Below are 13,426 nucleotides of genomic sequence, written 5' to 3'. Positions count from 1 at the left end.
TAGGGATTATTATTCCCAATATGTCTTATGCACTTGCATAAGTGATGGGTACAGCAAATTGTTCTGTGAAACTAAACTGAAGGGCCAAAGAAACTGGTACACCTGACTAATATCATGTAGGGCGCCCGCAACCACGCAGAAGTGCCGCTAAACGACGTGGCATGGACTCGATTAATGTGTGAGGTAGTGGTGGAGGGAACTGACACTATCAATCCTGCAGGGCTGTCCATAAATCCGTAAGAGTACGAGGGGGTGGAGACCTCTTCTGAACAGCATGTTTCAAGGCATCCCAGAAATGCTCATTAATGTTCACGTGTGGGGAGTTTGGTGGCCAGCGGAAATGTTTAAACTCAGAAGAGTGTTCCTGGAGTCACTCTGTTGGACACGTGGTGTATCGCATTGTCCTGCTGGAATTGCCCAAGTCTGTCAGAATGCACAATGGGAATAAATGGATGCAGGTGATCAGACAGGATGCTTACGTACGTGTCACCTGTCAGTGTTGTGTATAGACGTATCAGTAGTCCCATATCACTCCAGCTGCAACCACCCCCACCATTACAGAACCTCCACCAGCTTGAAGAGTCCCCTGCTGAAATGCAGCGTCCATGGATTCATGAGGTTGTCTGCATACCCGTACACGTCCATCCGCTCGATACAGTTTGAAACGAGATTCGTCCGACCAGGTAACATGTTTCCAGTCATCGATAGTCCAATGCCGGTATTGACAGGCCCAGGCGAGGCGTAAAGCTCTGTGTCACGCAGTTATCAAAGGTACACGAGTGGGCCTTCGGCTCCGAAAGCCCATATTGATGATGTTCCTTTGAATGATTCGCACGCTAACACTTGTTGATGGCCTAGCACTGAAACCTGCAGCAGTTTGGGGAAGGATTGCACTTCTGTCACGTCGAACGATTCTGTACAGTCGTCGTTGGTCCCGTTCTTGCAGGATCTTTTTCCGGCCGCAAATATGTCGGAGATTTGATGTTTTACTGAATTCCTGATATTCACGATAGACTCTTGAAATGATCGTAAGGGAAAATTCCGTCTTCATCGGTGCCTCAGAGAGGCCGTGTCCCATCGCTCGTGCGGCAACTATAACACCAGACTCAAATCTTGATAACCTACCATTGTAGCAGCAGTAACCGATCTAAAAGCTGCACCATACACTTCTGCCGTATGTAGGCATTGGCGACCGCAGCGCCGCATTCTGCCTGTTTACATATCTCCCTATTTGAATACGCATGCCTATATCAGTTTCTTGTATATTACAATACCATGCAGAAACAATTTAAAGATTTAGCGAACAATGAAAGAGCGAAAAATTACAACACTCGACAGACGGAATTCACTGTTCTGCAGATCAAGAAGCTTTTAGTGCTACATGAACAGGCATGCCACACTGGTAGAAATGAATGGTATGAGTAGTAAAATTGCTGAAGTCGCTCACATTATTCCACTCTCAGTTGTAGCAGTTTTCGATGGAACTGATCGAAGGTATGGAGACTTTATATATCACTACAAAGTACGTCGATTAAGTCAATACGCTATTGCTGAATTTATGAAAAAGAGGTGGACGGGGTGGACGGGGGGGGGGGGGGGGGGGTTGGAGAGGAGGCTTGAAAAGTAGATCATCCAGAAAGGACTGGAGACCTAGTATTTTAAGTGGACTTGACTGCACACTGCCCACAATAAGACATTGCAAGGGAGAAACATCTTTTTTCTGATTTTATGGGAATGCATTCAAAAAGAAGATCGGATTATAGAAGGGACACACTCAGACAAACACAGTCCAATTCCCTAAGCTCGCTGCTGTTCAGGAAAACGCGAAGTTTGAAGAATTCATTGTGCCCATGAAAGAATTACAAGGATAGTGTCCTACGACAGTCTGTCTGTCTTACAGGTGTTCTCGAGAACGTTTGCCGTCTCAGTTGAAAGCGCTTCTGTGCATGTGCAATTAACTGTATCTGACTGATCTGAAAGGTAGTTCCCGTTCTAATGAGAAATATTTTTACGTTAAAACTGTCTAGGACGTCTACATTGCTTTCCTCTCGTAGATTTTCCAAGTCTCCATAAAGAGGTTGGAAAAGTGCTACAATATTTTGACCGGCATAATTGTGTGAAACACATTTTTTCTATTATGAAACTAAGTGAATCATGATTTACAGCAACCTGAGTGCGAAAATCTGTGAATCTGTCGGTGTCTGCCCTTACGTCGAGATTTTGTACCGCACAAAAATTATATTATGTTTTCAGCGCGTCAAAAATAATTACAAAGCACAAAAAAATTGTTTCGTTCGTGATCTTTGTTGTTGGGAAACGTGAAATATAAAAGCAAGTCGTATATATTGCGACTGCACTACCATTTAAATGGTCTGTGTTCGCAGTTTCCTCCTCTTCCCCATTCACATACAGACAGCTTGCTGTGGTCACGACGGTAATGTGCAGCGATGCTGAGCGCAGAAAATGTAATATCTACTCTTTGCAGATGATAGTACCCTTATTGTTGGAAGAGGGGAAGAACTTATTGATCTGTCCTCCAGAGTGAAGACTACTTGTTTAAATTTAGGTCTCTAGATAACCACAAAAAAGCCCAAACTAATAGTTATAATACACCAAGATATAGATCAAATGCAACTAGCAGGCTGCTTAGCAGATCTGAATGTACTGAATGACTATATCTGTTTACGGTCTCTGACAAATGACACAGGACAGTGTGATAAAGAATTTAAGTGAGGAACCGGATTTCCTGGTCCCGACGGTTAAACTCACTAAGGTCTGGCAGAACCGGGCAATATCCAAAACAATGAAGATGCGTCTGGTGGAATCATTCTTGTACAGTCGTGAGACGTGGGCCGTGAAAGCTAGTGGCAATACGCGAACTGATACCTTCGATATCCGGTCGCGGAAGACGTTATACGTATCATGGACAGAAAGAAGAACCAATGCTTCCATTATAGAAGAACTTAGAGTCATAAGAAATTTATCTTCCCATCTCATTCAAAAATATTTCTAGGTCTTTGGGCACATTTTGAGAATACAAAAAAAAATGGTTCTAATGGCTCTGAGCACTATGGGACTTAACATCTATGGTCATCAGTTCCCTAGAACTTCTTGAACCTAACTGACCTAAGGACAGCACACAACACCCAGCCATCACGAGGCAGAGAAAATCCCTGACCCCGCCGGGAATCGAACCCGGGAACCCGGACGTGGGAAGCGAGAACGCTACCGCACGACCACGAGATGCGGGCGAAGGTGAGAATAAAAGCAGGCAGTTTAGGGATGATCGTCTAGTAAGGCAAAATCGTAAGCAAAAGACTACGAGAAAGAGCGGCAAAGAGATGGTTGGATCATGTGAGGAAGATTATCACTCTACCTCTCTACATTATTTTAGAGAGCGTTAAAGATCGAGGTGGTGGAGACGTCTGGTCGAAGATTCAGTTACTTAAGAAATAAATGACGAAATGAGGTGACGATAATCAGTAATGAGTGAACCAACAAATGATAATGATGAAAAGGTCCAGATGGGGTTAGCTTAACATACAGTGTCACTACCAATTCTGCTGGGTGTTATTTATCCAGATTTCATTAGAAGAGAGACAAAAAATAATGAAACGAGTATGTGTACTGACTGAGAATATGGTAGATCTACGAACGCATTGTGCTCAATGTAGGGCCCTACATTCACAGTGGATTATACATGTACATGCAGATGTAGAAGCTGCGTGTGTGGTATAGCATCTGATCTGCACTTAATTGAATAGTGTGGCTGAGAGCTGTAATGAATATCTGAGGCACATAGTATTGGACATGTATTGTTATCAATGAAGACATGAAAGAAAGTACAGGGTTATTACAAATGAATGAAGCGATTTCACAGCTCTACAATAACTTTATTATTTGAGATATTTTCACAATGCTTTGCATACACATACAAAAACTCAAAACGTTTTTTTTAGGCATTCACAAATGTTCGATATGTGCCCCTTTAGTGATTCGGCAGACATCAAGCCGATAATCAAGTTCCTCCCACACTGGGCGCAGCATGTCCCCATCAATGAGTTCGAAAGCATCGTTGATGTGAGCTCGCAGTTCTGGCACGTTTCTTGGTAGAGGAGGTTTAAACACTGAATCTTTCACATAACCCCACAGAAAGAAATCGCGTGGGGTTAAGTCGGGAGAGCGTGGAGGCCATGACATGAATTGTTGATCATGATCTCCACCATGACCGATCCATCGGTTTTCCAATCTCCTGTTTAAGAAATGCTTCTGCTTTTGCCTTTTCCGTAAGATTTTCCAAACCGTCGGCTGTGGTACGTTTAGCTCCCTGCTTGCTTTATTCGTCGACTTCCGCGGGCTACGCATGAAACTTGCCCGCACGCGTTCAACCGTTTCCTCACTCACTGCAGGGCGACCCGTTGATTTCCCCTTACAGAGGCATCCAGAAGCTTTAAACTGCGCATACCATCGCCGAATGGAGTTAGCAGTTGGTGGATCTTTGTTGAACTTCGTCCTGAAGTGTCGTTGCACTGTTATGACTGACTGATGTGGGTGCATTTCAAGCACGACATACGCTTTTTCGGCTCCTGTCGCCATTTTGTCTCACTGCGCTCTCGAGCGCTCTGGCGGCAGAAACCTGAAGTGCGGCTTCAGCCGAACAAAACTTTATGAGTTTTTCTACGTATCTGTAGTGTGTCGTGACCATATGTCAATGAATGGAGCTACAGTGAATTTATGAAATTGCTTCAATCATTTGCAATAGCCCTGTAAGGACAAACTTGAAACTCAGCGTCTACATGAGTATGGAGGTTTTTTAACTGATGAATTAGCTATGATGAAGAGTGTTTTGTTTCCTCACTGTATACTGTATTGATAACACATTTTTTAATCATTTTCAAGCGATTAACTATTTATTGGGCGGAAATTTCACATACCCGAAATTCCTTTTTCTCTCGATCTAGTTACAGAGTTATAAATGTCTTTGATCTTGGAGAGTACAGCCAACTACAACTACTCGAATGTCACCGCCCTATCGGCTTTTTAGGAACAACGATCTATGCTGATCCTATGGAACAGAATACATCATAACATATCCGGGAGTTATTGAAAGAAAATAGTCAAAATAGAGAACACTACTACATTAATAATATCACTTTTGTAAGTGCTAGTCAAATGAAAATGATTCTGATGGAAAAAAGCAAAAATGATTCCAATGGAAAAAAGCAAGTATACTTCATAATTAAAAAAGTAATCGGAGTAACTGCCAATACGTGTAGACCACTGTGGGAAAAGATGGTCACTACCTTCAACGAAATAAGGAGCAGTCAAATGGAAATGAGACAGAGGGGAAAAATAAGTCAGCTGTTTATTATTTCAAAATTAATTGACGTAACTGTTAACACATTTATTCCACTGTGAGACAAGACGGTCGTTGCCTTTATGGAGACACGTTTGCGGTTGCCTACAGAATCTTGGTTGTAACCAGACGTGCACCTCTCCGTCCGAAGAAAAGCAACGGTTACGAATGTCTTTCTTCAGTGCTCCAAAAATGTGGAAATCGCGTGGGGAGAGATTGAGACTGTATGGAGGATGTGTGAGGACTTCCCAGAGAAACTTCTGCAGCCCACTGGAAAAAAAAAAGAACTTGGCAACTTGCCAAGGGTCAGGCCCACATATTGCTTCGATTTCGCTGCAGAAGTTTCGCTAGGAGACCCTCACACATCCTGTATAGAGTCTAAATCTCTCCCCATGCGATTTCCACCTTTTCGGAGCCCTGAAGAAAGATATTCTTGACTGTCAATTTGCTTCAGATGGAGAGATACACACCTCAGTATAACCAAGATTCTGTAGGCAATCGCAAACGCTTATCCACGAAAGGAACGACGATTTCGTCTCACTGTGGAGTAAACGTGTTAACAGTTACGTTGATTAATTTTGAAATAATAAACAGTTGATCTACTTTTTCCCATCTGTCTCATTTCTATTTGACTGCTCCTTATTATTCCAGAATGAAAAATAAAGCGCAGTTGGAAATAATAATAATAATATAGTACAAAAATCTACCACAATTTAGAGGTATTATTTATGGAGATAGAAAGGGGAAGGTGTTGACTGTGGACCTATTAGTAAGAACAGTCCAAACATTCGCCTCGAACGATTTTGAACAGTCACATACAAAGCAAGATGAGTTAGTACTATTTCAATAACCATTTACGAAAATTCAGAACTCACGCTTCTAGCTGCGTAACTGGCCTCTCTTCCGCAGGTGCAGTGGCTGAAAGAGAAGTTGGGATTCCATCACGCATTTAACTACAAGACGAATGACGTCACAGAGGCACTGAAGCAGGCGGCACCTGATGGCGTCGACGTGCACTTCGACAACGTGGGCGGCGAGCTGAGCAGCGCAGTCATCAACAGCATGCGAGAGTGGGGCCGCATCTCTGTGTGCGGCTCGATATCTGGATACAACGAATCTAATCTCCCGAAGGCTACCATCATCCAGCCCGCAGCCATATTCAAGCAGCTCCGCATGGAGGGGTTCCTGTATTCACGGTGGCACGACCACTGGGAAGAGGGCATTACCCAGCTGACGCAGTGGGTCCGAGAGGGAAAAATCAAATACTGTGAGACTGTAACAGAAGGGTTTCAAAACACCCCCAAAGCCTTCGCCGGTATGCTGCAGGGTGACAACTTGGGGAAGGCTGTTGTTAAAGTGTGAAGAACTGTAGTGTATCGGAAACAATTTCACAAGCAGGACAAGGACAATTTCTTCCAGTATTTTGAACACAGTACATCAAGAGAAAGGTGCATGGTTGCAACGAAATGTTCTTCAAAACTTATGTTTGTGGTTTCAGTTTTCCAATACCATTCCACATCATTATAAAAATTGAATAAATACATGAAAATAAATATTATAAGTGGATAGTTTGTGTTGTTGCCCCAGATGATAATTATACTAATATTTTGTGAGGATTTGTAAGTGGTGGGTGCTTGAGGTACAGCAATACGCGAACACAACAAGTAAGTTTTTAACAGTTTTATTAACAAAGGCGGATTATAAAACACACACGCTATGCGCACCTATTATCATTCTGTCTGACATCCTAACAGAGGCTAATTACGGTCGCATCGAAAGGCTCCATGGTGAGCTAAGAAAAGAGACATATTTGGGCCTGAGGGCACGCTAGTTAATACTGTACGCTGCAGATGGCGGCCAGTTGCGTACTCTGCTTTGCAGTGCGACTGGACGCTCATCTACTGACCAAGCAAATTGTCAGCATTCCAGACAGGTCGGCTGGTGAGCGCGTGTTTCGTACCGTATGGCTGTGCGCAACACATAGACCCTTACATCACTCTCCCCAGAGAAAAAGAGCAACCACAGGTGGCTCAAAATGACCTCCTGGGCGTTATGAATCTATTTCGCCATTTGCAGCATCAGAAGGCCTTGCAACATGTACCGGGTGATAAAAAAGTTAGTATAAATTTGAAAACGTAATAAACCATGGAATAATGTAGATAGAGAGGTAAACATTGACACACATGCTTGGAATGGTATGGGGTTTTATTAGAATAAAAAAAACACCCCATATTGCTAGACTTATGAAAGATTTCTTGCGCGCGTCGTTCGGTGATGATCGTGTGCTCAGCCGCCACTTTCGTCATGCTTGGCCTCCCAGGTCCCCAGACCTCAGTCCGTGCGATTATTGGCTTTGGGGTTACGTGAAGTCGCAAGTGTATCGTGATCGACCGACATCTCTAGGGATGCTGAAAGACAACATCCGACGCCAATGGCTCACCATAACTCCGGACATGCTTTACAGTGCTGTTCACAACACTATTTCTCGACTACAGCTATTGTTGAGGAATGATGGTGGACATATTGAGCATTTCATGTAAAGAACATCATCTTTGCTTTGTATTACTTTGTTATGCTAATTATTGCTATTCTGATCAGATGAAGCGCCATCTGTCGGACATTTTTTGAACTTGTGTATTTTTTTGGTTCTAATAAAACCCCATGCCATTCCAAGCATGTGTGTCAATTTGTACCTCTCTATCTACATTATTCCGTGATTTATTCAGTTTTCAAATTTATACTGACTTTTTGATCACCTGGTATTTCATTTGCAAACACAGTAACTTTCGGAACAGAGAAGCGTGCCTTCAGGATGACAATTTCATACATGACAAATGTTGTTGACAAAAGACAAATTAATAAGAGCAATAAAAACACAATACTGACAATCCAATATGCATTAACATTGCTGGATGAATCGAAGGACTTAATTCTATTCGCTGCTACAATGAAGTTTAGCTCATTGTTGGAAGAGATTACATTTTCATGGATGTCCTTAATTAAATTATTGTCTTCTAAAAAACTTGATAAGGATTGCTTTCCATATGTTAATGTGTATGAATCATTGTAATAAACAGATCACATTCTCATTAATGGCAAATGTCCAGTGGCATGAAATGTAGTTGGCAATACACTAGGCATATCAAACAGTTCACATGATAAATCACAATGTGTGGCATTCAAGTTTAATCCGCTGTTATTCAGTTTGAGTGTAAAGGGTAGCTCAGGTGTATCATAATTTTTACATGTAAATGTGACATCAAGGGTGGAGTTAAATGAGAAAATTATACCTTCAGAAAATCATTTAAGAAATTGATCATAAAGTTGCATTAAAATTCTAGGGCAGTCATCTCTTGGAGGATGATTCATAAACAATTCTTTCTCACAGCTGTACACTCTACTGTCTAAGAATACTGCCGATTCAGGGCAATTAACTTATGACTACATTTACACATATCCAAATCATTATCATTTAGGGACACAAAATATCTTCAGTCCTTGCTGATCAGTAGATAATCATTCAGTACGTACTTTACACGAGTACCTGCCTGTGTCCATTTCACAGGGTAAGTATAAATCCTACACATTTCAAAATCATGCTTTGATCTAGAAATGGGAATAGAAACAATAACAGTTAATTCATCTTCACTCATTAAAGAGTGTGTGGTGGTTAACTTATAGTAATCGTATAAATTGTAAGAGTTAAAACAGGGTAAATCATAGTATATGTTGCATCTAGCTTTCGCTCAATTGATAGTAGGATCGGTAAAAATTGTTCTGGATGTAGTAGTACACAGCTCAAACAATCATTTGAACTACTTTCTAAGGCTGTTCTTAACTTAAGGGCATCAATTATAGCATTTGGTAAACTATCAGTAATCCTTAACAAAAGTGTGTTTAAATCTAAGTGTGCACTCACAGCATTTAATCCTTGGAATAGTTCTTCGATATTTGCGTTAGTTTCATTACGAATTACGTGGAAATGTGAGATAAATTGCTTTACAATCTGTTCAATGAGAACTGTGTGGTTAGTAATGTTTCTTTGCATATTCTTTAATACGATAATTTCATTAGAGATGTTAGTTGAATCTGTACTGGACTGTTCTTCAAGCGCTAATATTTTGCCTTTAACCTCCAGTAGATCTCGACTAATTAAATTACCAAATACGGACAAAGGATACTCCCTCCAAAATCAAACCAGGCACGTTTATGCCAAATTAAAGTTTTGTGTTGCAAAAGCTTTAAAAACAGTAAATCTCTTGCTCATAATTGGCAAATGTAAACTCTACCTGCATTTTAGCTGTGATCCAGTTATTATACCAAGATGTACCCATTTCCAAAATTGTATCATTACCTTTAACAGAACGAATTAGATCAATTCGCTTCTTTACAGAATTGAACTGTAGCTGGATTTCACTCAGATTGTACTTGAGGACAAGTTTTGCATTAGTTGTTGAAACTGTCATGTCTGATCGTGGTTCAAACAAAACACCTGTACTCTGTGGTACTATTACTACAGCATTAGTAGAAAACGCTATCACAGCAATCATTAGAATAAAAATGAACATGGTTAATTAGCTCTAAATACTAGAATTAACAATAAACATAAAATAAATGAGTTTCTTGTGGTACCCTATGGAATAAAAGATTTAGTTTCACTGTGCACTCGTGCAATAGCTTCAATACTAAATTTTCGCTACACATTCATATACTCACATGGCTGAAATAAGCTTATGCATTGCTCTCTCACACACTACACACGTTTACGCAGATTGTAAGGGTGTCTGGAACAGGACCGCTCGGAACGTGGCGATGCCTCGGCCTCGAAGTCTGGACCACGACTTCACCATTCTCGCTTCCTGGGTTTGAGAAAAGCAGGTCTGCCTCTCGGTCGGTCCTCGTCGTCTTGCGATACTACAGGAAATCTACCCAGAAATGACTTTACACGACTGACATGAACGACAATCGAACGAAAGAGCAGTTGAAGCGTAAGAGTGACTGGCGTAAACACCTCCAAGATTGGATAATGTCCTTTCCAAAACTTCTTAAACTTTTTGATTTGACTCTTCTTTAACACCACGTTGCTCAGATACACAAGATCTCCAACTCGATACAGTGGCACTGCAGCTTGGCTGTCATGTTGTCTTGCTTGCTGAAGAAAGGATTGATGATTTCGCTGTTTCACTTCCTTCCATGCTTCCTTTAGCTTGCGTGCTAGATCCCTTACGTGTTCATTACTGATTCCGGCAGTCGATGGTGCAAAGTCCAAGGGTGAATGCATTCTTCTTCCGTAGACGATCTCATATGGACTTAGGCCAATTGAGCTGTGCGTTTTGGCATTGTAACAACTTATAAAATATGTTAAACAGACATCCCAAGTGTCATGTTTGCGCCGACCGTGGTGGCCACGTGGTTCTAGGCGTTGCAGTTCATGACCTACGACTACTGCCTAACAGTGAAAGGGTAGGGAAGATAGGGTGTGAGCTTGAACTGTGTCACAAATCTCAGTTACCCCAAATCTCAGTTACCACATGCAATGATTTGTTCACGTTCGAAGTCACAGCTTTCCTGACCATCTGCAGCATGAATACTGACCGTTATATGAGTAGAGGGGCATGAAAGGGAAGCAGTGGTTGGGAAGGGAGTGAGACAGGCTTGTAGCCTTTCCTCAATATTAGTCAATCTGTATACTGAGCAAGAAACAAAAGAAAAATTCGGAGTACGAATTAAAATCCATGGAGAAGAAATAAAAACTTTGAGGTTCGCCGATGACATTGTAATTCTGTCAGGGGCAGCAAAGGACCTGGAAGATAAGCTGAACGGAATGGACAGTGTCTTGAAAGGAGGATATAAGATGAAGATCAATAAAAGCAAAACGAGGATAGTGGAATGTAATCGAATTAAATCGGGTGATGCTGAGGGTATTAGATTAGGTAATGGACCGCTTAAAGTAGTAAAGGAGTTTTGCTATTTGGGGAGCAAAATAGCTGATGATGGTCGAAACAGAGAGGATATAAAATGTCGACTGCCAATGGCAAGGAAACCGCTTCTGAAGAAAAGAAATTTGTTAACATTGAGTACAGATTTAAGTGTCAGGAAGTCGTTTCTGAAAGTATTTGTATGGAGTGTAGCCATGTATGGAAGTGAAACATGGACGATAAATAGCTTAGACAAGAAGAGAATAGAAGCTTTCGAAATGTGGTGCTACAGAAGAATGATTAAGATTAGATGGATAGATCACATAACTAATGAGGAGGTATTGAATAGAATTGGGGAGAAGAGGAGTTTGTGGCACAACTTGACTAGAAGAAGGGATCGATTGGTAGGACATGTTCTGAGGCATCAATGGATCACCAATTTAGTACTGGAGGGCAGTGTGGAGGTTAAAAATCGTAGAGGGAGACCAAGAGATGAATACACCAAGCAGATTCAGAAGGATGTAGGCTGCAGTAGGTACTGGGAGATGAAGCAGCTTGCACAGGATAGAGTAGCATCGAGAGCTGCATCAAACCAGTCTCAGGACTGAAGACCACAACAACAACATAGTCTCAGCGCTCTGATCAGGTATTGGTATCATGAGAAAGTATATACGAAATGGTCTAACATTGTCAATATGTATTTGTTGCCATCTTTATTTTAGGCAACCGCCCTACGACATCTAGTCCTACTCGTTCAAATGGTTCACTTGTGTCTGTCAGTTCTTGCAATGGTGCTCTACTTTTCCCTACATTGTTCCGTCTGTTACAGGAATCACATTGTGAAACAAACTCGAAAAGGTCAGCTTTGCGGCTCGACCACCAAAACATTTGAGCTGTTTTAATGTTTGTTGCTTTTTTACCACAATGTCCTGATAATGAAGAATCGTGTTGTTCTCTCATGATTTGTCCTTTCATGCTTTCTGGAATAACTAGGAGGTTTCCTTTACTAGTGATTTTGTACAATAATCCATCTATTTCGACAAAACGATCATTTTTCCATAGTTTGCATTGTGGATCTTCTTCTTGAGCTGCCTTTAACTCTTCTTCTCGACGTATTGTAACACAAACATTGACTTCTCGACTCAGCATCAGCATTCACATGTTGTTTACCAAGTCAGTGAATAACCTTAAATTGGTACTCACTCAGTCCTAATGCCTATCTTGTTAATCTGGAACTTGGATCCTCTAAGCTCAATTCCCATTTATGTGCGGCGTAATCTGTAATAACTGTAAATTCTCTTCCTGTTATGAAACATTTGTTATGTGTTATACCAAAAACCAAAGCACAAAGCTCCTTCTCAGTAGTAGTATAATTACATTCTGCTTTTTTTAATTGTCTGGAAGCAAATGAGATTGGATGTTCATGACCATCAACTTCTTGAGACAAGATTGTACCTATGGCAAAATTGGATTCATCTGTTGAAAGAATAAAAGGTTTACTGAAGTCCGGATAGGCTAACACTGGGGCTGTGGTTAGAACAGTTTTAAGTTTTTCCATTGCCTTTTTGCACTCTGTTGACCAATTAAATGTGGCTTCTTTCTTCAGTAGCTGTGTCAATGGTCGAGCTATATTCGCATAACCGGCTATAAATCGTCTGTAGAAATTTTACAATCCCAAGAATGATTGTAGTTCTTTCAAATTCTGTGGTTCAGGAAAATTCTTTACATCTTCAATTAATTTTGGTTCAGGTCGAACACCTTCACTGGTCATAACATGACCAAAATAGTTAACTTTGCTTTGTGCAAAATGATATTTATCTATTGATAAAGGCAGGTTTGCGCTTCTTATACGCTCAAAAGCAGCTTGTAGTCTCTCAGTATGCTGCTTCGTGTTTTCACCAAAAATTATTACATCATCAAGGTAGACAAGTCCTTGTGTTGGGGGGAGCCCTCGTAAAACTGAATCCATCAGGCGTTGAAATGTAGCTGGAGCATTACGAAGTCCAAACGGCATACGATGATACTTGTATACTACTGTTGCTGTTACAAATGAAGTGCTTTATTGATCATCTGGATGCACTATTAACTGGTGATAACCACTTGTTAAATCACATACCGAAAAATTCGACATTTGCCCAAGTAATCCAAGGTT

This window comes from Schistocerca americana, chromosome 7 (genome assembly GCF_021461395.2).
Source record: "Schistocerca americana isolate TAMUIC-IGC-003095 chromosome 7, iqSchAmer2.1, whole genome shotgun sequence".
In the NCBI taxonomy this organism is placed as follows: Eukaryota; Metazoa; Arthropoda; class Insecta; order Orthoptera; family Acrididae; genus Schistocerca; species Schistocerca americana.
The sequence above is the reverse complement of the archived record's forward strand: the minus strand, read 5'-3'. Positions refer to the sequence as shown.